Source organism: Suricata suricatta, chromosome 12, assembly GCF_006229205.1.
Source record: "Suricata suricatta isolate VVHF042 chromosome 12, meerkat_22Aug2017_6uvM2_HiC, whole genome shotgun sequence".
Taxonomy (NCBI): Eukaryota; Metazoa; Chordata; class Mammalia; order Carnivora; family Herpestidae; genus Suricata; species Suricata suricatta.
In genome coordinates, this window is record NC_043711.1 from 76,918,282 (window position 1) to 76,942,596 (window position 24,315).

The following is a 24,315-nucleotide window of genomic DNA, read 5'->3' on the forward strand; positions in this document are numbered from 1 at the left end:
CAGACTACAACTTGTCCTAGAAATCGTCAAGGACAAACCATTCCCAGGGCTCCCTCTCTTTTGCGCAGAAAATGTCCAAAGTGTGTCTCCAGCCAGATAGATTCCCAGAGGTTCATCTTCTCTCCTTTTGGGTCACTACTGAGTCTCATATTGTAGGATACACTATTTCTCCCATTTTCAAATAGAGACACTGAGCCCTTTGTGGGTCCACCCAAGGCCACCCCCAAATGAAGAACATTTTTAGCCTCCTGCATCTTAGCCTTTCAACCCCTATCATCTTTCCTGGTCCACTTATAGCTGACCTTTCTCAGCCTGCCCCACCCCCTGCCGGGTCTTGATGGGAGCACCCAGGGCGGATGACTCAGGTAGGGGGTGGCTAGGGCTGCCCACTTCGTGGGAGGAGCCCTTAGCCATGAAACAGACCATCCTCTGAGTCACTAGGAGATCCTGGAGGTTGGGAGAAGCTGACTCATCTTCGTCTCTATTTTGTTGGGGAAGGAAAAGGCCTCACACAGAGGGGAATGGCCAATTCACCGTTCATTTCTCCCACATCATTGAAAACTGCCATGGAGCCATGTGGAAAGGTAGAGCAGGCCCCAAAAAGGTCCTTGTGACAACCCTAGAAGACATGACATGGGGAGAGAAAGGAGAGTCCGGGGTCCTTTCAAACCACTATGGGCAGGAAACTCAATATTCAAATTTAGATTTGAAAAAAAAAAAGTACGTTTGAAGGACATCGTTTGTCTTGCAAAATAATCACTCATTACAAAGCTCAGAGTTCCTTTAAAAAGCATTCCCTTCTGGGCAGTTCCCGGGGTTTTAGATCTGTCAGGGAGTTCACAGCACTAGAAACGGCTGCCCTTCTTACCTGCAGGTTGTGTGTGGGTCATCTCCAATGCTCTCAGTTCCTTCACTCCAGTTCAGAGCTCCTCCAACTTCCAGAATCACCTGGAGACCTTGTGAAAACCACAGGTGCGTGGGCCCCACCCTAGTGCTTCTGACTCAGTGGGTTTGGGTGGTGCCCCATTATCTGCATTTCAACAGGTTCCCAGGCGATGCTTGAGCTACTGGTCCGGGCGGAGCTCACTTTGAGAATCACGACTGAGTGAGACCCACCAGCCTGTGCTCACTGCCAGAGAGAGTAACTTGACCTCGACCTCTTCACTGGTCTCCCCTTCTGTCTGGATGGCAGGGCTCCTCAGGGCACTCGGCCTTTCCTGTGGGGCCCAACAAACTTCCTGAGGGAGTGTGTGGCCTCTTCCCACCTCTGCCATGATTGTTCCTACCTTCTCCTCTGTCCCCAAACCTTCAACAGCCCCTCATGTGTCCAGCTCAGCTGATGAGGAAACAAACGCCATTCCCTTCCCACCACCAAATCTTAAGACCCACCCACCCAGGACACTCTCTCTCTCCCATGCTCCTCAGAAAGGGAGGACATGCCGGCTCCCAACTAAGACGGTTCACACCACCCAGTGTCGCTCCTCCTTCAGTTCTCTCTTTGCTCCTACATCTTTCTGTTGCAGGGTGATGTCGAAAAGACCACCAAATACCGAATAGAAGCGAGGCATGATTTTATTTTCCACCGGGCCAAACCTGATCTCCTGATCTTAAGGAGAAAAGCGCAGAGAATGGCCCAGAAGAAAGGCAGCAGTGAGTTTTTATGGACGTTAGCAAGGTAGAATACATCATTATTTAGTTAATCAATTACAATTTACAGCTTTTCAAGGTAGCCAATTATTTTGTAATACACAGTAGTTAGTTTTGGCGGGAACATATCATTTTAAAGTTCTTTGTCCAATCATAGTTAGACACCTAAGATACTTCGGTACAGTAACTAGGTGACTTTCACCTGCTGACCTTGCCTTTGACCAGGTCTTAGTAAAAGGGGTGGGGGAGAGTTTTGCAACTTAAGTTATCTATCTAGCAGGCGGGCGTTGTTACAGAAGCCAGATGAGGCTGTTGGTGATTAAGCTGAACTTATATACGGTAAGCTTTCTGATATCTTCTAAGTTGACCTATTATATTCTATAAGTTGACCTATTACACTTTCTTCACTCCCTCTCTATTGGGAAGAGTGGACCATTCCCATGAGCATACAAACATTCTCCAGTATCTATCATTTTTCAAAAAAAGCGGGGGGGCACCCAGGTGCCTCAGTTAGTTGAGCCTCGGACCCTTGGTTTCCACTCAGGTCATGATCTCACGGTTCATGAGGTTCATGAGATCACAACCTGCATTGGTCTGTATGATGATAGTGCAGAGCCTGCTTGGGATACTCTCTCTCCCTCTCTCTCTGTCCTTCCCCCATTCATGCTCTATGTCTCTCTTTTATAAAAAATAAAAATTTATTTTAAAAGGGGGGGGATCTCAGACCATAGATCATGACTCGAACCAAAGTCAAGAGTCAGATGCTTAAGTGACTGATGAGCCACTGAGGTGCCCCCAAAATTTACCATTTTTGGTAAATGCAGTTCAGCGACATTAAGTACATTCATAGTGTTGTGTAGACATCACCACTACTCATTTCCAGAACTTTTCCATCATCCCAAACTGAACTCTGTACCCATTAAATACTATTTTTTAATATTGTTCCCCACTACCACCCTCAGTCCTTGGTAACCACTATTCTGCTTTCTGTCTCTTTGAATTTGACTATGGTAGTTACCTCTTATAAGTGGAATCTTATTGTGTCTGCCTGCCAACTTTTTCCTCTTTCAAATTCTGCCATCCCCCAATTGCCCAAGAATATTCCCCCAACAAATAAATTGGAGGTTGGCCAGCTGCTCTGAGAGGGTTTCTGAGGGTTCTTCAATTTTTTTCAAGTATTTGTTTTGTTGTATAAAATTTAAATATGTACAATAAAACAGCCAAGAAAGACACAACACTATGGCCCTACTCCTCAAATTTATCACTGTTGACAGTTAATGTCAGGTGCTTTGTCATTTTTAAATACAAGAAATAAAGCATTATGATTCAAATGGTAAACTTCCACCACCAGAGACAACAATAGGTAAATTAAACATACATTGTCTAGCCTATTTTTATAGTGCACATTTAATCTATATTTCATCTAATCCAAGACACCATCTGTTCAGAGCCTGGAATCTGCTTGTGATTCTGTCTCCATCTTTCTCTGCCCCTCCCCTGTTTGAGTTCTGTCTCTTTGTCTCTGTCTCTCTCTCTTTTTCAAAAATTATAAGCTTTAAAAAGAAAATTTTTGAGAGACAATGCATGAGCAGAAAGAGGCAGAAAAAGAGGGAAACACAGAATCTGAAATAGGCTTCAGGCTCTGAGTTATCTGCATAGAGCCCAATGTGGGGCTTGAACTGATGAACTGTGAGACCATGACCTTAGCCGTATTCAGACACTCAACTGACTGAGCCACCCAGGACCCCCAAAGACTTTTTTTTAAAGTATCTTAGAGTCAATGAATTATGGCTTACACTCATGTGCATAATAAGAAGGATATTTCGAAGAACGTAAAATTGGTTAAGTATTCCTAGAACTTCACATCTAAAGTTCCACTCATCTGCATCACGTTTTAAAAAGTTAGTAGACTTCTTAACAGTTTTAGGGGTTTTGGTTTTTTTATTTAAATTCAAGTTAGTTAACATACAGTGTAGTTTTGGCTTCAGGAGTAGAACGCAGTGAGTCATCTCTTACTTACGACACCCGGTGTTAATCCCAAAAAGTGCTCTCCTTAAAGCCGGTCACCCATTTAGTCCATCTCCCCACCCAACACCCCTCCAGCAACCCTCAGTCTGTTCTCTATACTTAAGAGTCTCTTATGGTTTGCCTCCTCTCTGTTTTTACCTTATTTTTCTTTCCCTTCCCAAATGTTATCTGTTGTGTTTCTCAAATTCTACATATGAGCAAAATCATATGATATTTGTCTTTCCCTGAATGACTTATTTCATTTAGCATAATACCCTGTAGTTCCATCCATGTTGTTGCAAATGGCAAGATTTCATTCTTTTTCATCACCAAGTAGTATTCCATTGTAAGTGACACACAATAAAATACTACTTGGCAATGAAAAAGAATGAAATATATATGCTACATATTCTTTACCAGTCATCAGTCGATGGACATTTGGGCACTTTCCATAATTTAACTATTGTTTATAGTACTGCTATAAACATTGGGCTGCATGTGCCCCTCGAATCAACATTTTTGTATCCTTTGGATAAATACCTAGTAGTGCAATTGCTGGGTCACAGGGTAGTTCTATTTTTAATTTTTTGAGGAACCACCACACTGATGAGCCAATATTGATGCATTGCTATTAACTAAATCCCATAGTTTAGGGCTAACTCTTGGTGTTGTACATTTTATGGGTTGGCAAATGTATAAGGACATGTATCCACCATTACAGGGTCAAGCAAAACAATGGCCTTACTGCCCTAAAAATCCCCTGTATTCCACCTCCACATCTCTCTCCTCACTAAGCCCCTGGCAACCACTGATCTTTTTACTGTCTCTATAGTTTTGCCTTTTCCAGAATATCATACAGTTGGAATCATACAGTATGTAGTCTTTCAGATTGGCTTCTTTCACTTGACCTAAATGGTTAATTGGTCCTCAAACTGTCTCTAAACATGGAGGGATGTCAGTGTCTGACCATATCGCCAACTAACTATACCTTTTGGTGAGCTTACACTACTCTTTAATAATTTGAAAATTATTTTCTGTGCTAGAATACAAATGCCCTGGGGTATTTAGATGTTATTTGTATCCTTATATGAATAAGAAGAGGACATTTGAGGAGGAGGAAAGTTCAGATGTATTTTTCGAATCCAGTTCTTGGTAAAGTACTTGGAAGAGTCATCTGCCAAAAGGAGAGAGATGACTGAGAGGAACAGTTCTGGAAATTTGACATGACAACAACCAGTGCTTTTGGGTGTGTTGGGGATGGGGATTGAACATGCACACAAGTGTGTAATGAACAACACTTACTTTCATGTCAAAGAAAGTGAGATTGTAAAATACCCTGAGGATTCCTTGTTTCTTTATTGTTTTTTTTTTTAAGGTATAAAGTACATCCAGGAATGTTCATCTTTGTTAGTATACAGTCTGCAAATCTTGAAAAACATGTAAGTTGTGTTATGACCACCATAATCGATGTATAAAATATTTCTATCACCCCAAAACATTCCCTCACGCCCCTTGGTAGTTAATCCATCCCCCTTCTCCAAGCCTCAGGAAACCATTGATCTGTTTTACGTCCCTATAATTTTGCTTCTTCTGTAAAAAATGGAATCATACAGTGTGTTTTGGGTCTGGTTTCTTTCACTTAGACTACTGCAGTTGACATTCATCTACGTTGTATATATTAGGAGTTCATTCCTTTTTATTGCTGATAGTATTTCATTATATGAATATACCAGATTTTATCTGTTCAATAGTTGAAGGACATGAGTTATTTCTTATTGGGAAATTATGAATAAAACTGCTATAAACATTTGCATCCAGATTTATGTGTGGACACTTGGATAAATGCCTAGAAGTTGGATCACCAGGTCATATGGTAGGAGTGTAATGACATCTCAATAGTAGTTTTAGCTTACTTTTCCATAATGGCTAATGATGTTGAGCATCTTGTCATGTGTTTTGCCATCTGTATTTCTTTTGTAGAATGTCTTTCAAATCCTTGCCCATTTTTTATTGGGTTGCGTGTTTTATCATTGAATTGAGACTTCTTTTTATACCCCTGTTTTTAAACAGGAGAAGAGCCCTGAAATAATTCCATCATGTGTTTCCTTTAACCCATATTTTTCTCTCTGTGGTTTCCATCACATATTTCGAAATAAAGGTAGTCATAGTCTTTCTAATGCAGCAAATAGTCTGGCCTCAAAATTACTTTTTCTCAACCTCTTGAAGCATTTCATAGCAGTGCATTATTTTCCATCCAGAAGCTCCTGAGAATTGGGCAAGTGGCAAAGCCATGAAAGGAAATGTGTCTGTTGCTGGGAAGTGAATACAATGGAAAAAATACATAGACCCATTTACTTCTCTTCCTTTTTTTTTTCTTTGAATTCACCTATTTTTTGCTTCCTGGCCCTTTCATCTGAGTTCATATCCCTTCTATCTAAAACACTTATTGAACAATCATTAGTAAAGTTCTATGGGGGATAAACTCAGAATTTAGATTTTTACATTTTATGGAAATGCCTTTATTTCACCTTTCCTGGAAGATGTTTTAGCTGGGTATAGAATTACATGGATTTTTCCCCAATACAGTGAATGTATCATTCAACTTTCTTCTCACTTCCATTGCCAGCTAACTAAATATTATATCATTTTTCGGCCCCCTCTGGCTGCTCTTAAGATTTTTCTCTGTGTCTTTGGTTCTCTGTGTCTATGTGTAGATTTCTTTTTTCTTTTTCTTTTTAATTTTTTTAACATTTTATTTATTTTTGTGAGACACAGGGAGAGAAACAGAGTATAAGCAGGGCAGGGGCAGAGAGAGAACACACAGGATCTGAAACAGGCTCAAGCTCTGAGCTGTCATTACAGAGTCCGATGTGAGGCTCAAACCCACAACTGTGAGATCATGACATGAGCCAAAGTCAGACGCTTAACCTACTGAGCCACCCAGGCACCCCTATGTGCAGATTTCTTTTTATGTAGACCGTCAGGAATTGAGTTTCTTGAATCTTAGGGGTGGTCTCTTTAAATGGTTTCAGAAATTTTTCAGCTATTATCTCTTCAAATATTGCTTCTGTCCCCATCTCTCTTGCTTTTCAACTTCTAGAACTTTGATTAAATATATATATATTAGAATTTCTCATTGTGTTCTCTCAGTCTCTGGCTCTCTGTGTGTATTTTCCTTCTTTTTGTCTCTTGAGCTTATTATCTCACTGTTCAAATAAATGCCCACAACATGCATCAAGAGTAATATACTTTTTCTGAGCGCCCTATCTCAATAAATCATGTACACAAGAATCCCAAACCTAGACTCTACTTCTAGGAAACATGACATATGATTGGCATATAACCATAAATGATAATATTAGAAAACAAGAAAGGCTGAAAATTATTGAGCTTATCAGCCAACACAAAAAACATGGTGTGCCTGGGTGGCTCAGTCAGTTAAGCATCTGACTTCAGCTCAGGTCATGATCTCACAGTTCATGAGTTCAAGTCCCACGCTGTGCTGACAACTCTTAGCCTGGAGCCTGCTTCAGATTCTGTGTCTTCCTCTCTCTCTGTACCTCCTTTGTCCATTCTTTCTCTCTCTCTCTTGCTCTCAAAAATAAATATTTTTAAAAAGTGAGAGAAAAGAATAATAGAATAAATCAGGAAAAAAGCAGAAGGAATGAAATTATAAAATTTGAGAATTAAGTACATAAACATATATAATATACATACATATACATATTATATATTAAATATACATATTATATAATATATAAGAAGGCACAACCCTAATAATATTAAAAATGAAAAAAGATGTATAATGATTAAAAAAATACAGAAATTTAAACTATAAGCAACTATATACTATGAACAGTTTTAGGCTACTAAACTTAAAATTTTGTGGCACCTAGGTGGCTCAGTCAGTTGAGAGTTTGACTTCGGCTCAGGTCATGATCTTATGGTTCGTGGGTTCAAGCCTCAGATCAGACTCTGTGCTGGCAGCTAGTTCAGAGTCTGGAGCCTGTTTTCAGATTCTGTGTCTCCCTCTCTCTCTGACCCTCCCCTGTTCACGCTATCTCTCTCTCTCTCAAAAATAAACAAAACATCAAAAAAATGTTTTAAAGAACTTGGATAAAATTCATAACTTCCTAGAAAATATATCTATCCAAAACTGATTCAAGAAGAAATAGAAAAGATAAATAATCCCATTACCATTAGAGAAATTTAATCAAAAGTTTAAAAACCTACCCTTTAAAAAGGGGCTCTGATGATTTTATAGGCAGTTTCTTAAAGCACTCAAGGAATAGATCATTCTAATCTCATGCAAACTATTCCAGAAAATAAAAAGAACATGTCCCAAATCATTTTTTGAGGTCAGAAAAACCTTGATACCCAAACCAAACAAGAATAAAATCAAGAAATATCACAGACCCATATCACTTATAAGTATAAATATAAAAATTCAAAACAAAATTCTACAAACTGTGTGCACTAATATATTTATAGCAACAACACATTATACCCTAGTTAATTGACTTCCAGAATACAGAAAAAGTTCAACATTAAAATACATTATTCACCTCATTATTAAAATTTAAAAATACACAAGATTATCTCAAATGGAAAAAATTTTTTTAAATAATACCCATTAAAAATTAAAATTCTTGGGGCACCTGGGTAGCTCGGTTTGTTAAGCATCCGACTTTGGCTCAGGTCATGATCTCATGGTTCATGGGTTCAAACCCCACAACAGGCTCTGTACTGATAGCTCCGAGCCTGGAGCCTGCTTCAGATTCTGTGTCTCCCTCTGTCTCTGCTTCTCCCCTGCTCATGCTCTGTTTCTCTCTCTCTCTCTCTCTCTCTCTCTCTCTCTCTCTCTCTCTCAAACATAAATAAACATTAAAAATTAATTAAACTTTGGGGCGCCTGGGTGGCTCAGTCGGTTAGGCCTCCGACTCGGGGTCAGGTCAGATCTCACATTCGTGGGTTCGAGCCCCGCATCAGGCTCTGTGCTGACAGCCAGCTCAGAGCCTGGAGCCTGCTTCTGGTTCTGTGTCTCCTTCTCTCTCTGCCCCTCCTCCTCTCATGCTCTGTCTCTCTCTGTATCAAAAATAAATAAAACGTTAAAAAAATTTTTTTAATTAATTAAAATTCGTATGTATCTAGAAACAGAATGGAAATTCCAAAACCTGGTAAATGGTATCTACCAACAACCTTTAAAATTCTAAAATAAAACAAAGAAACCAACTGTCATTGCTTCTATTTGCCTTGTACCAGAAGTCCTGGTCTGCCTCCTTCTAAAACTTCAGGAAAACTAAATTCATGTAGAAATAATCAATAGAGGGGCTCCTGGGTGGCTCAGTTGGTTAAGCATCCGGCTTCGGCTCAGGTCATGATCTCATGGTTTGTGGGTTTGAGCCCCATGTCGGGCTGTGTGCTGACAGCTCAGAGGCTGGAGCCTGCTTCGGATTCTGTATTTCCTTCTCTCTCTGACCCTCCCCTGCTCACGTTGTCTCTCTCTGTCTCTCAAAAATAAATAAAAAAAACATTAAAAAATATTTTTAAAAAAAGAAAGAATCAATAGAAAATTATCAAGACCAAATCCTATATAATATTATTTTTTAAAAAGGAGAATATGGGGCAAAAATAACATCCCTATAGACAATAAATATGAATCGGAAGCATGTGCCCACAAAACAGATTTTAAAATGTAATCTTCTAGAGGCACCTGGGTGGCTCTGTTGGTTGAGGGTCCAACTTTGGCTCTGGTCATGATCTCACAGGTTCATGAGTTCAAGCCCCACATCCACCTCACTGTTGTCAGCTACGCACCTGGAGCCTGCTTTGGATCCTGTGTGTCCTTCTCTCTCTGCCCCTCTCCTGCCTGCACTCTCTCAAAAATAAACACTGAAAATGTAATCTTCTATATCAAAATGAGCTAAAGATAATGAGATTCTATAAGATATGAAAAAGCAACATAAGTCAAAATAGAAAAAATTTAAAATACGGTACAGCACTCAGAGAATTTTGAGTAAACTAAAAAAATCAGCTCAGAAATGAAGACTAAATGAGAATGAACACAGGCAGACTTCCTTTTAAGGTACAACCAAGGAATTGTATACATCACTTGCGCTTGCATCTCATAGGCTTGGATACACAGCTACATCTAAATGCCGAGGAATCTGGGAAATGGGGTCCTACCTGGGCAACCAAGTGCCTAGCAAAACTTTCCACTGCCATAGCATAAAGGGAAAATAGAGAACATGGGGTACAATTTAGCAATCTTTCTAACAGTCCCCACTTTTGCCATGCAAACCCCTTGTACCCACACATAGAAAATCTCTTGCTCCTCCCCAAGGGAGATGACCCCAAAATCCTATCCAGTGAATGATTCCAGCTCAAGAGTCAAGATCTATGTGAGATCTCTTCATCAGGTCTGGATTAACTTCTCTGTGTTCAATGACCAATAAAATAAAAGATAAGTTATTTGGCCCCTACCACACATGGGGATGTATACAGTGTTAGAGTGCAAACAGGATTACAGCAACAAAAGCTCTCATTTGGCAAATGGGAGAATGGGAAATCTGTCTAGCTGTCAATGATTCAAGCCATGACCAAGCCCCACCAGGAGGGCAAAAGTCATGGAACCCAATGCCCTGACAATGGAGTGAGTTCCTTGGTTGGCCCATTTGGTTTGGCTCATTTCCTCTTTGGCCTTGACATTCCCCACTTGGATATTAATTCTCTCAATTTAAAATGGACTTTGGAGCATGTGCTCTTCTATTGTTCTGTAGAGCTTTCATAGCTGGCTTCTACTGGTTCAGGTCTGGGGTTCCTTGAAGGGTTTTAGACCAGGCTTGGAATTTCTTTAGCAATCCAGCCCCTTCAAGCCCCTGGAAGGCTTTAGATGTATTTATCCACACTCAATTTTTTTTTTCCACACTCAATTTGATGTTTAAGTAACTTAACTAAAGAACATCTTTTTGGTTTTTTTTTCTTTTCTCTTAACTTTTACTCAGTGGCCTCTACACTATGACATCCTTCTGTACTCAGCCTCATGATAACTCCCTTAAGGGCATATGAAATAATAGTCTTAGATGTTCCAATGTATGTGCCTTTTCCAATACCACCAATGAATTCTCCAATTCTTAGAGGACACTGACCAGGTGTCCCACAGTTCAACTCAATTCTGACACTATCTACCTGGAGCTACCATCAGACCCCACATCTTAAGAGCTCAGTTCTATCAAACTGAACCCCCCCCCCCAATCCCACCAGCCACTTCAAACACCAATACCAACCAAAAGCCCAGGTCATCTGCTGTGCTTCTGACCCAAGGCTATAGACTGGAGTTTCCATGACTCTCTTCCTTTTCATTAATCTGCTAGAGCAGCTCGCAGAACTCAGAGAAACATTTTACTTACTAGATTACCGGTTTATTATAAAAGGAACAACCAAAAGGAAGAGATGCATAGGGCAAGGTATGGAGGAAAGAGCATGAAGCCTTCTCTAAGCACTAATTCTCCCAATACCTCCATGTGTTCACCAACCCAGAAGATCTCCCAACCCTGTCCTTTTGGGGTTTTACGGAGGCTTCATTACATAGGCCTGATTGAATAAATCATTGGCCATTGGTGATGAACTCAATCTCCAGCCCCTGCCTGCTCCCTGGAAGTATCAGGGGGAAGGAAGTGACAGTTCCAACCCTCTAATCTCATGATTGGTTCCCTGGCAACCAGCTCTCATCGTTGGGGCTTTCCAAAAGTCACGTCATTAATATAAACTCAGGTGAGACTAAAAGGGGTTTGTTATGAACCAAGATACCTTTATTGCTCTTATTACTTTAAGAAATTCTAAGAATTTTAGGAGCTTTGTGCTAGAAACCAGAGACAAAGACCAAATATATATTTCTAATGATAAATTACAATATCACAGCTGTATTCTGTGAAAACAACAGCTGGATTCTGTTCTTGGCCCACCATAGAGCCAAGAATCCTTCCTATAAATTCTTGAGAAAGCCTTGGGATCCCAGCCTATCTCCTGCTTAGGATGTCTTTTAAAAGCCACTTATTATAAATACCAAAGTGTCTGGGATGGTTCACCTAGAGGGTCCTCATGCCGTGGTCGCCTCCTCACTCCAGGTAACCCTTTGGGGAGGGATCTGAACAATCCTCTTTGTTTTCTATGTGTGTCCACATCTGACACAAGAAGACTACCCCCTTCGATCCACCACCTCTGGGGTTATAGTTACTTCCCAGACATCATCACATTTCCACTTAGATCCAAGACAGTCAGCTCTAGGCACAGTCCTTTGACAAATAAATTTCTTGGGTGGTTCCAAAGCCAGGCTACTGTGCTCTGCAAGGTCCAGAGGCCATGTGCTCAGCTTTGTGAGTGGTACTATTGAAGCCCCTCTCCTTTGAGAGGATGTTAAGGGGGAAGCACCACTCTACCTCATCCCAAGGGAGACAGACCCCTAGCAAAAGTGCCTCCAAAAAAATTCAAATTTTCTACTCTCTCTCTCTCTCTATCTCTCTCTGCCTCACCAACCTCTTTAATGGGCCAGCATTGCCGGGGGGGGGGGGTCATTTAAGGTTCCCAAAGCTGGTATTTGACACCTCTTCCCACATCCTGTGTAGGTGGTCTAAAAGGACTTTCCTTGGTACTAGATTGGGATGGTGCCACTTATTCTCTCCACTGAAATCAAGACACAAAGAGCCCGATCCTGCCACATGCATTAACATCCTGCCATAGTCAAGGGTGACAAACAACCCAGCAGAAGTCTCCAAACCTCAGGGATATTTTTCAACTGGGAACATGAGGCTAAATTAAGCACTTCCTCTGTGGGAGGGAATGTTTGGGGGGGGTGGGGTTGTCACTTAATTCCAATTCTTTTTCATGAATGAAAAAATAAATAAATAAAAAGCATTCACCGGGAATATCCTCACAGCACGGAAATTCCACGGTCAACTCAGCTCCCAACACCACTTCCTGCTTCAGAAGGAAGATGGGTTCCGTTCCAGATATTCTGGGCCCAGCCTTGGCTGGCTTCCCTGGATGGTGTGTTTATTTGGTAGTTGCCACATTCCTCCTCCACCCCCATGTCCCACCAGAGCTTTCCTCCCCGCCCAGCTGATTACTGAATGACAGTGGAGAATGGGAGACCCTTTTCAAAGGGCTCTCTCTTCCTCCATCCATCCATCCCCCCACTCTCAACTCCTCCTCGTCACTCACAGAGCAAACCTTTATTGACATCTCCCTGCCTTGTGTTCTCCTTAGCACCCTGGCCCCTGGAGCTCTTACTTCTGTTCGTATTGCTGCATGGAAACTGTTCTTCAATGATAACATCCTCTAAGGACCTTTATACATCCTCGTCTGACTTACTGTCTTGGGATCATTCCACTCACTAGCCATTTCCTCCTTCCTTGGCAGCGTTCTTGGTTTCTTTGGCACCAGGTCCTGGCTTTCCTCTTTACCTTTCTGCCACTCCTTTTTGGTCCCCTTCTTCTAACTCTTAAATGGGGAAGTTCCTCTGGGTTTGGCAGTCAGCCTGCTTTTTTCAAGACACACTGTCTTCCTGGGTGGGCTTCATTGGCCATGCATTTGCTAAAGCCCCACAGATCTGTAACTTCCGTCTAGACGAGTCCCCTGACCTTTCATATTAAACTCCCGACTATCAGATGTCTCTGTTTGGGTGAGCCTCAGGAACTTCAAACAAAATACACACGAAAGGAAGCTCATTTCCCCACCCACCCACCCACCCATAAAATCCTATTCCTTTTTTTAAATTACCTGACTCATCAAACACACCATATCGGTCTAGCTGCTCAAGCCAGAAGTGTGGATGCTTCATCCAGTTTGACTTATCTCCCTGCTCATCCTCTCACATCCAGGCTAAGCCAAACCCTGCTGCACTTACCTCCCCAACACCCTCACATCCATCTACTCAGGTTGACACTGTGATTGTCCCCTGGATGACTGCAATGCTTCCAGTTAGACCTGGCGCCAGTTCTGTCCTTCTCCAATCCATTCTCCATTCTGTAGTTCATTCATTCAAACAATATTTTTGAATAGCTGGGCAGAGAAATTTCTCTAATATGAAAATCTAACCAAGGCAACTTCCACCAATCCTGATCCCTCTGCCTCTCTGAAATACACTCCCTGACCACCCCTAGCCTCAGAGAGGCTCCCCTCCTCTACCTCAGCCTTCACCAAGTCTTAGTACCTCCCACAGCACCCACAGCCACCTGCCCAACACGTGGACTGCAGGCTTCCAGAGAGCAGGACTGGGTCTTGGTCTGGGCTGTTCTAATCATGAAATGTTGAATGAAGAGTTCAATAACAAAACAGGATATTATTTGATAGTGTCAGGGAAGACTTCATGGAGGAGGTGGGGCTTGTTATAACCCCTGAATTTGCAGCTGATCTGGACAGGGGAAGCAATCCAGAGAAATATCCTGTGGAGGCAAATGACTTATGAAGAGAGGGCTGACTGTCACTGAACCGGATTGTAGGACATTCCACCAGAAAATGGTACCTGAAGTCTTCAGAATCTTTGTACTTACATGATTTATCCAGATGTGTTTAGAAATGAAATGTATCACAATTTACTTTTAAATGTCTTGGGGGGTGGGAACTACATATGTATAGATTAAACAAAGACCAAAAAATCACCACTTCTGAACCTGTGTGGTGGGGTAGATTGTATAATGTATGGGTGGTTTTTTTTTTGTACTGTTCTTTCCATTTCTTTCCATGTGCTGAGAAGTTTTCATAATACAGAGTTGAGGAAATAAAAGCTTTCCTATTATAATGGGGGTAGGAAAGGAAGCTGGCACTCAAAGAATAAATGTGGTTTATAATTATAATTAGTATTCTCCTGGCTTCATTTTTCATTGTTGTATACATAATTCATGTTGGTTTTAGAAAGTTTCAAAAATGTAAATAAAAACAAAGACATAAATAGACATCACCCATAGTCACAGATCCCAGGGAATAAAGATGCAGTAAATGTTTTCGTATATTTCTGTCTGGTCTTTTCATATTTTCATTTACCTAGATTCCCCTCCTCCCTCAACCCCCAGGCCTCTGGATAGGTTTGGAGCCAAAATTACTGAGGTTTTGCTGTCTTTGCTCCCAACTCAGAATTTTAAATCCCTGAGGTGCCGAAGCAAAGAGGTGGCTGGAGCTCACATAGGTCATCCCACCGTGCAGAGCAGTCCAGCAACACCTGCCAGGCTCCCAGCGGGCTCCAAAAGGGTGGAAGGTGAGAGCCGCGACAGGCCTGGGGCAGAAAACTGACACTTAGGGAGAGACTGACGCCTTCTGGATGGGGTGGAGGGAGGGGTGATGGGGCTTCTGGCCTGGGTTTCTATCTCTCTGTAATGGAACCCAAGCCCCCACCTCACACATGTAAACACACCACTGAGTACACAGATGAAAACAACACCCCTGCACACGCGCGCGCACACACACACACACACACACACACATGCTATCTGCTCTGAAACCTGCCAGGAACTACTGGGGATATTAATTCACACCTTGTCTTTGTTTTGTTTTGGTTTTGGGTTTTTTCCTTCATTAAACACAAAATGTAAACACTTTTCTCTTTCTCCTCTCAGGATGGGCCACTGGGGAGGAGAATAGTTGGAAGTTTTTTCTTTCCCCCGTGAAACATGTCCCTCTGATGTCTTCCCCAAGGGCAGATGAGCTGATTCTTTGAGACCGAGAGGAAAATGGCCCCATCCAGGGCTCTCCCCAGCTCCTCGGACCACAGAAAGCTCTCCTGGCTGACTTCAAACCAGCTTGCAGAGGACAGTCACTAAGGATGGTCACTAGGCAGGGTCTCAGAGCCAGGTTTATTTTTATTTTCCCAAAGCAAGCCAACTGGACTTTTCTTTTTACATCAGGGTGTTTGCAGTAATTCATACCTGTTACACCAACAGCAGCTCTAGGCATTTGGGATAAGCAGCAATTTGGAGCAGTTAAAGTCTAGCAATTAAAGCCTTGACCTGATTCACGGCGGGGCGGCGGGGGGGAGGGGGGGGGCTCTAGAGAGTAATTCACACTAGAATGCTCCACCTCAAGGCAACGGCCAGCCTGTTATACCCCATCCATCAGTCATTGGCTGTGGCCTACTGGGGGGCAGGGGGAGGGGTTGCTGTACCTAATCTCTCAGGCATTTCTGGGCATAGAGATTCAGCAGAGGGCAGTGCTGAAGAGAAGAGTCAGCTGGAGGCTGTTAGCAGCCAACACTCACCCACAGGAGCAGAGAACGGGGGAATCTGTGGACAGGAGATCTAGGCAGGTGACAGATCATCCCCTTCTGCACTTTCTGTACCAGCAACGGTTCCATGCTGTTCTCACAGCAGGCTCTCACACTTGAGTGAGCATCCCCTGGGGGGACTCCTTCAAATACACATTGCTGGGTCCTACCCCAGGTCTGGCATGGGGCCTGAGAATGTGCATTTCTAACAAGTTCCCCAGAGACACTCACACTGATGGTCTGAAGTCCCTACTTTGAGGACCACAGCTCTAAGCATTTGGGACAAGCAAGTCCCAGCGACTGAAGGCTGAGTTATGACAGCAGATGGGCTTTCCTGATAAAATGGTCATTAACATCATGTGCTCAGCTCCTTGCACAACACCAATTTGGGGCAGCGTTTGGGGGAAGAACAAAGAGAAGGAGGAGGAGGCCAGAACACAGAAAGCTTAGCTGCCACAGCATGAGGCTCTTACCCTGGCTGGGAGCCTGCGCCTTCTGAATGAAGAATGGGGGCAGGAGAGCCCTGGCTCCTCTCCTGGAGGCCACAAGGACTCGGGCTCTGAGAGCCAGATTTGGGTCGGCTTTGCTCCCGGCCTTCACACCCAGCCAGCAGCTACCAGGGAATGATGCTCACGCTCGGTCCCAGCCACTGTCAAAGTAGGGCAAGAAGGTCTCCCCATGGCTACCCGTGAGAAGCCAGGGCCTGAGAGCAGGAGGGACACGTCCACCGACCCAACTCACTAAAAACGAACCCAGGGTTGAACCCAGGCCTCCCGAGAGACTCTCACAAGCAGAGAGAGGCCTCCTGTGTGTACAGCTCTGTCCTGGCCCCCCTCACACTCAGGGGTAGGCCCGTGCAGCAGAGTCTCAGCGGCTCCTACCCCAGCCCAGACTCTTCCCTTTGCAGGGTCTGGGAAACACAGCAATCTTTAGACATCGGATGTGGGGGAGTCTCCCACAGCAGTGCAATTCATTTCTCCGGTGGCTACCGACCACCCTACCGTATAGCTCAATTCCAACTCTCTCTACCCGGAAGTATCATCAGACCCCACAGGTAAAAACTACCCTCCACTTCAGAATGTGAATTGCTGTAGCCACTATGGAAAACAGGATGAAGGCTCCTCAAAAAATTAAAAATGGGACTATCATCTGATCTAGCAATCTTATTTCTGGAGATGTATCCAAAGGAAATGAAAATAAAATCTCGGACAGATATCTACAAGCCTGATTTCATTGGCGCATCATTCACAATAGCCAAGATAAGGAAACAACAGAAGTGTCTGTCAACAGATGAGTGAATAAAGAAGCTGTGGTGTGTGTGTAAGATGAAAGATTTCTCAGTCATGAGAAAGAAGGAAATCCTGCCATTTGCAAGGACTTGGATGACACTCCCGGGCATTATGCTGAGTGAAATAAGCCAGACAAAGAAAACCAAATACTGTATGATCTCACTTATGTTGCTAAGAAAGTAAATCTTAAATGTCCTCCTCACAAAAAAAGAAATGATAATTATGTAGCGAGATGGAAGTGGTAGCCAACTGTGGTAATTATTTTGCTGTATGTCAGTATATCAAATCAACACATTGTACACCACTTAAACTCAGACAAAGTTATACGTCAATTACATCCCAATAAAGCTAGGTGGAAAGAGACTGCTCCTCACCTCAAATGCCAATGGCAAGTCCAGACCACCCAAACTTCTGACTGACCGGCTGTAAATCAAGTTCCCACAACCCCCTCATCAGCTCCAGTAATTTGTTGAATGGCTCACAAACTCAGGGAAATAGTTACACACACTTACATTACCAGGTTAATATAAAAGATACAGATTAGCAACTAGATGAAGAGGTTCATAGGAGTTGCGGAAGGGTCCCCCCAACCAGAGGCTACATAGGGTTCCCAGCCTAAATCATCTTATTGGCATAAATTCATGTATGATCCAAAGGATTTGTTAGGAATAACAAAAGACATTCCTATCACTGAAGAAATTACAAGGGTTTTGTGGTGCTCTGGGACCAGAAACAGAGAAAAAAACCAAATACACAGATTTCTTATTATTACACACCACATAAACTTGCTTTAAGCAAAAAAGGAATTCGTTGGCTCATATAACTGAAAGGTTCCAGGGTAGCTAGCTTCAGGAATGGCTTAATCAGGGCTCAAACAATGTCTTCCTCTCAGCCCTGCCTTCTTCTCCAGACTTCTCAGGGTCCAACAAGAAAGAAGCTCTTCCTGGTTGGAAGGTCCCTGGGGTCAGCTTTGGTAAAGCCTGATTGGCTGATTGGTTTAGATCAAAACTAAACTAGGGAGGGAACTGACAGGAGAAGAGACCCTCCCCAAGGGAAAATCTGTTCCCGGGGAAGGGAGTGTGGGGATGGTAGAGCTGCAGACCCAGCAGATAGACACTTAGCAGGCATTGATGTCTACACATCTGCACACCTGGCTGTCTGGCCGCCTGGTTGTCTAGTTATCTGGTTCTCTGCTTGTCTGAGTACCTGGTCACCTGATCAAAAGGGATCTCTTTGGGGGCGGGGTGCAATTGAGGGAACCAACTTGCCTCCGTCAGGCCCTGAAGCTGAAGAAGGAGAAAACACAACGTCTATGTCCCTGGTTCCCAAATAACTGAAGAGGGAGGCTCTGAAGGACTTCAGGAAACCATGAGGGAAGGTCCCCACCCCCCCAAGAAGTCAGGGGTAGGCCCCCAGCCTGGGTTCCTGGACATTCGGCCCCTGACCCGGCTGTCCCTAGAGGCTGGGAGCTACAAAGATAGACTTGGGAGTGCAACAGAGAACAGAGATCCTTGTATCAGTCAGGGTCCCAGAAGGAAATAGATGCAAATTCAAATCGCGGTAATCCTGGGAGAGTTTGATAAAGGGACTATTTACAGAGGCTTGGGCAGGGTATCAGGACATGTCAGGGGAAAAAAACAGTAGTGACAACTGGACTCTGTGACTAGCTGGGGCCAGGGAGCCAAGGGGAAGGAGCTGTTAGCCAGGAGAGTCGGACCCTAGAGGCAGAGACAGCAATATGGAGGAAGATGCCTGACAGGAGGTGTGACCTGGCACAGGGACCCAGCCAGGGCAGAGGAGGTTCTGGGGGGAAGCTGGTGGAATAAATGCCCCAGCCCCCTCCTTCCTCCTTCCCTCCAGTTTCCGGCTACTCCTCCCATTGGTGACACTCAACCAGAGGTCAGCGTGCAGGCAGCCCACTGGGGCAGCCACACAGCCCAGCCTCCTGGAGCCCAGAGGTAGCTGGATAAGCTGGGAGGGGTGGCCCAGAGAGAGCCTAGAGCACCCTGTGCACGAGGAATATGTCTGGGGGCTACCCAGGGGCTGCTAAGACCTAAATCCAAAGGTCTGATGATTGGCCGTGGAAGAGGAAAGGGGCCTCAAGGGATCCACCCCGTACCCCAGAGCAGACACAGCAGACACAGCAGGTCAGAGACAGAAAAGGGCCCACAGGCTGCCATGACCCCAGGAACCTACGGGCAGGGGGAGCCAGTGAGAAAGGCCAGCTGTGCCGAGAACGAGAACACCGTCTTGAAGCATCTGAGACAACAGCTGTCCTAAGCTGGGGAAGGGGCACGTTTCCACTCTGTGCCCTTGCATCCTTCCTGAGCAGCTCCAGGGTGCGAGGAAAGTTCTGACAAACTTGGTTGCCCTGAGAGATAAGGGTTGCACTCAGAGCCCACTTTAGGCACGTGAACCTGTTTGGCCATGCAGCCCCCCACACTTGGCTTACTGTTCCCTTGTCCCCGTCTGGAAGCTCTTCATGATTTTTGAACAAGGAAAATGGCATTTTCATGTTGCACTGGGCTCCGTAAACTGTGCACCTGGTCCTGACTACAGTCATCTAACTTTTGTAGGCTAACTTTTGCAAAGTTACCGGGTTCAGAGAGCTCACACAGCACCAGTTGCCCCTGCCAAGGTTCCAGGGTTATCTGGCAGTCCCTCGTGCCCGGTGTCCTCTTACATCCTATGACACCAATTGGGCCATCTTAGGTGTCTTCAAGGGGGGTGAGCCCCACCCAGCCTGTGTGGCCCAAGGGCATGGGGTCAGAAGTGGTAGAGCAAGGAGCCACCCCCTGAGCCGGGCCCCTGTGAAGTCACCCCAACAGCAACAATCTGGGGACCTATTCTATCTGGGGCACTACCCAGGCCCTTCAAGCAGTGCCACAAGCTAGGTGCTACTTACCCCCACTGGACAAGGCTCTATGCTCAGTGCGTGCCAGCAGCCAGAAGAACCCCCAGCTAAAGAAATGTGGGTGCCAACAGCTGGAAGGAAAGACGTTGAGGAGGTGGGGGCCCTCCACAGCATGCTCTGCCCATGGCAACCATGTGGGCCTGTGCACCCTCCCCGCGTGTCCTTGGCAACCCAGAAGGGGAAGCAGGGTTGCTGCATCCGAGTACCTACTGTCCGCGAGACCCTAGGCTAAAATCCCTTTATCAACAAGCACTCTCTCATAACGACCCAAGGGTCTTATTAATTGCCCCCATTTCAGGGATGAGGAAACAGGGCCTCCGACGGATGTCTTTTGCCCAGGTAGTAAGTGGCAGAGCTGAAATTCAAATCCAGGTCAGTCTGACTCCCTGGTACAAAGAGAATGTGCGCACCTGCAAGACGCAGGAGAAAGGAGCTGTTACTGGAGGGGGACTTTCTTGCCGACGGGAGCCGCTGAAGACTTCCGAACCAGTAACACAATGGAGTATAGGGTCTCAAGAGGTCCCTCATGCTTGGGGAGCGTGGAGAAAAGAGGGGTTTGGGGCCAGACTGGAGATAGAAAGGTCCATAAAAGGCTTTTTCATTTGTGGGTGCTGGGCATAGCCCGAGCTTACCAGTGGTTCTGTGCTGCCCCCTAGTGGTAGCCCAGCACAATTGATTCCTTTGCCTTCCTTGCAAGTTCCGGTGATGTTGATGGTCTGGAGACCATACTTTGAGAACCACAGGCTTAGTTGCTTCCAAAGGATCACCTGGTCAAGCTTTCTTCCAGAGAGAAGGGGGCTAAAGAGGACTCTGACCTTTAAGAGCCGTGACCTCAGATGTGACACACCAGAAGCAGGTGGGAGGTCTTCTGCGGGGGCTGGGTTCAGAGAATAGTTAAGGCTACTTCAGGCGGAGGCAGGAGCTTTGGGACCTCCGTGACAGGGCTGCCTCCTTCTCCTATGTCACCTTTAATAATAGAAAAACATTTTTGATCACTGCTCTAAGCACTTTACATGCCCTAATTCACTCAATTCTTACAAATTCTCTCATTAGCCTCCTGTATGGGCTGAGTTGTGGCCCCCCAAAATTCATATTTGATGTCCTAACTGCCAATACCTCAGAATGTGGCTGCATTTGGAGCTATGTCTTTAAAGACATAATTAAGTTAAAATGAGGCCATTTGGGTGAGTCCTGATCCAATATGACTGGTGTCCTTAGAAGAGGAGGAAATCTGAATACACTCATATACGGAGGGAAAACCTTCTACAAGCCAAGCAGAGGCCTGGGAAGAATCCAAGCCCACCAAAACCTTGATCTCAGACCCAGAACTGTGAACCAGCTTATGATACTTTGCTATGGCAGCGCTTGCAGATGAATGCACTTTCATTTTACAGGTGAGGAAACTGAGGCCCATGGAGACTCATTAATGTACCAACAACTACCTGACTCCAAGGTGTCTGGCTCCAAACCATGTTCTTTTTTTCCCTTGTCCTCATCGCCCCACAGATTGAGAACTTTTGCAACTCTCATTGGGCTATTAAGATGGTCACCTAGGGCCACCTGAGTGGCTCAGTCGGTTGAGCAGCTGACTCTTGATTTTGGATCAGGTCATGATCCTGGGGTCATGGAATTGAGCCCCACATCGGGTTCCACACTGAGCATGGAGCCTGATTAAGGTTCTCTCTCTCTCTCCCTCTGACCCTCTCTCCCGACTTGCAGACACGTTCCTTCTCTCTCTAAAACATAAACAATTAAAATAAAATAAAGGTTGGTCACCTAAAACTCATCTCCTTGTCGTGCTCCTCCCACTTCCATTCTTTCCTCCCTACTGCAGCTTATGCCCTCTTCACCCCAGTGATTTTTCTCTGGCTCAAATCAATGTTGTCCCTCCTCTGCCTAAAGCTCTCAGTGGCTCCCCACTGCCTTCGGGATGAAGCTTTTCAAAGCCAGTGCAGACATTATGACACGTCACCCTGCAATACTTCAACACGCGTTGTCACCCCCAACAACTGGCATACCAAGTGGGTGTTTAGGTAACGACCACAGCCACTGAAAAGCTCTCTTCTCTTGCTTTTGCCTATTCACTGGTGCTGCTCCCTCCTTGTGTTTTGAGCTTTGCTGCTTTGTGCAGCCTTTGCTGCTCAGCATTTGCTGAGCTTCAACAATAGATTTTTCCAGCCAAAGTTGGAATTTTCAATAGTTGGCATTTAGGAATAGGAGTATTGGATTGGAGTCCCCCTTTAATGTGGCCTTGGGTCATGGACCTATCTGTGTGTCTCATGGCATCGTGTTTTCTTCGGCATAAGTCATGACTAACGCTAGGCTCAGAGGAAAGGTTCTTTCTCCATGACCATTGAGTGTGTGACTGATGCTCTCATGTGGAGGAGAGCCGTCATCCATGTCCTGCTGAGGTTCACACTTCTAAAAGCAGATGGCTCAGCTAAATGCTCTGAGGCTTCAGGGGAAAAGATCCCATGACCCTTCCTTCCACGGCACAGACCCAAAGCTATTCCTTCAAAACACGTGCTTTACCGCCTTCTCCACCTAACATAGGTGTACCTTCTTGGAACCCACCTAAAATGCCCTTCTTAATATTACTTCTTTCACTCACCATAATTATTTTGAGATTCATCTATATTGCTACAGGTGTCAATAATTTATTTTTATTCCTGAAGTTTTCCTTTGTATCCCATTCATCTGTTGATGAACGTTTGGGTTGTTCATAATGTTTGATTATTTACAAATAAATAATCAAATAATTTAATATGTCCACTTGACTGGGCCACAGGGTGCCCAGATATTTGGCCAAACATTATTATCTATAGTAATACTATCTTCGACCAAATACTGTCTATGACCATTCCCATATAGATCTTTGTATGAACATTATATGTTGGTGTAAATGCATAGGAATGAAATGGCATGGTCATATGATCAGTGCATATTTAACTTTTTAAGGAATGCCAAACTCTTTTTCAAAATGGTTTTACCATTTTCATTCCCAACAGTACTGTGTGAGTGTTCCAGTTGACTTTCACCCTCTTGTTATGGTCTTTCTCTTTATTTCAGGTATTCTAGTAGGTATATAGCAAGATTTTATTGTGGCTTAATTTACATTTCCCTAAGGACGAGCTGGATTGAATGTTCAGCAACTTTTTGTGCATTTATTTGCTATCTGTATCTCTTCTTTGATGAAGTACCAGTTCACATCTTTACCCATATCTTGTTGAATTGTTGGCTTTCTTATTATTGAGTCTTAAGAGTTCTTTTTATATTCTAAATACAAGTAATGTACCTTGACGGTCTAAACCTACACTGGCCAATATAGTAAACCCTCGCCACGTGTAGCTATTGGGTACTTGAAATGTGACTGGTCTGAATGGAGATTTGTTATAAGTATAAAATGCACCATCAAATATCTCATTATTCATTTGTATATTGATTTCATGTCACAGTGATAAATGTTTTAAATAGCTTGGGTTAAATATATTATTACAAGTGATTTCATCTCTTTATGTTTTTAATGTGGCTACTAGAAGACCTTGAATTACACAAATGATTCACATTATATTTCTGTTGTACAGCACTTTGAACCAATTATAACAATATCATTCTGTATTAGTCACGGTTCTCCACAGAAACAAAACCAATAAGATTAAGCTATTGATTGTAAGGAATTGGCTCATGTGATTATGGAAAAATTTAAGTCCCAAGATCTGCAGAGTGAGTCGGCAAGCTGGAGACCCAGGAGAGTCGATGGTTTCGTTCCAGTCCAAGTCCAAAGGCCTGATAACCAGGACCGCTGAAGGTAGGGGTCCCTTCCAAAGGCTGGCAGGCTCCAGACCCAACAAGAGCCAATGGTTCAGTTCAAACCTGAAAACAAGAAAAAAGTAAATGTCCCAGTTTGAAAGCAGTCAGCTAGGAAGAATTCTCTTTCATCTGGGTGAGGGTGAACCTTTCTGTTCCATTCAGATCTTCAACTGATTGAGTGAGGCCTACATTAGCGAGGGCAATGTACTCCACAGAGTCAACTTTTGGGATGAAATGTTAATCTCATCCCTAAACAACCTCACAGAAGCACCTAGAATCATGTCTGACCAAATATCTGGGCACCCCATGGCCCAGTCAAGGGACACATAAAATTAACCATCATATGCTCCCTGTTTCTCAGTCTCCCTTGAAGCTAGAACCATTGACCCAGTTAT

At 44.0% G+C, this 24,315-nt stretch overlaps 2 long non-coding RNA genes across 2 annotated transcripts; both read right to left on the reverse strand.

Annotated features, from left to right (window-relative positions):
• Window positions 1-476: 476 nt before the first annotated feature.
• Window positions 477-22,006, reverse strand: LOC115274987. Its single transcript, XR_003901350.1, has 4 exons — window positions 21,887-22,006; window positions 20,743-21,076; window positions 869-1,217; window positions 477-619 (listed from the first exon to the last, which is right to left on the reverse strand). It is a non-coding gene; the product is annotated as an uncharacterized LOC115274987 (long non-coding RNA).
• On the reverse strand, window positions 17,931-20,182 carry LOC115274989. The gene is made up of 3 exons (XR_003901351.1): window positions 20,102-20,182; window positions 19,393-19,567; window positions 17,931-18,139 (listed from the first exon to the last, which is right to left on the reverse strand). It is a non-coding gene; the product is annotated as an uncharacterized LOC115274989 (long non-coding RNA).
• Window positions 22,007-24,315: the final 2,309 nt, after the last annotated feature.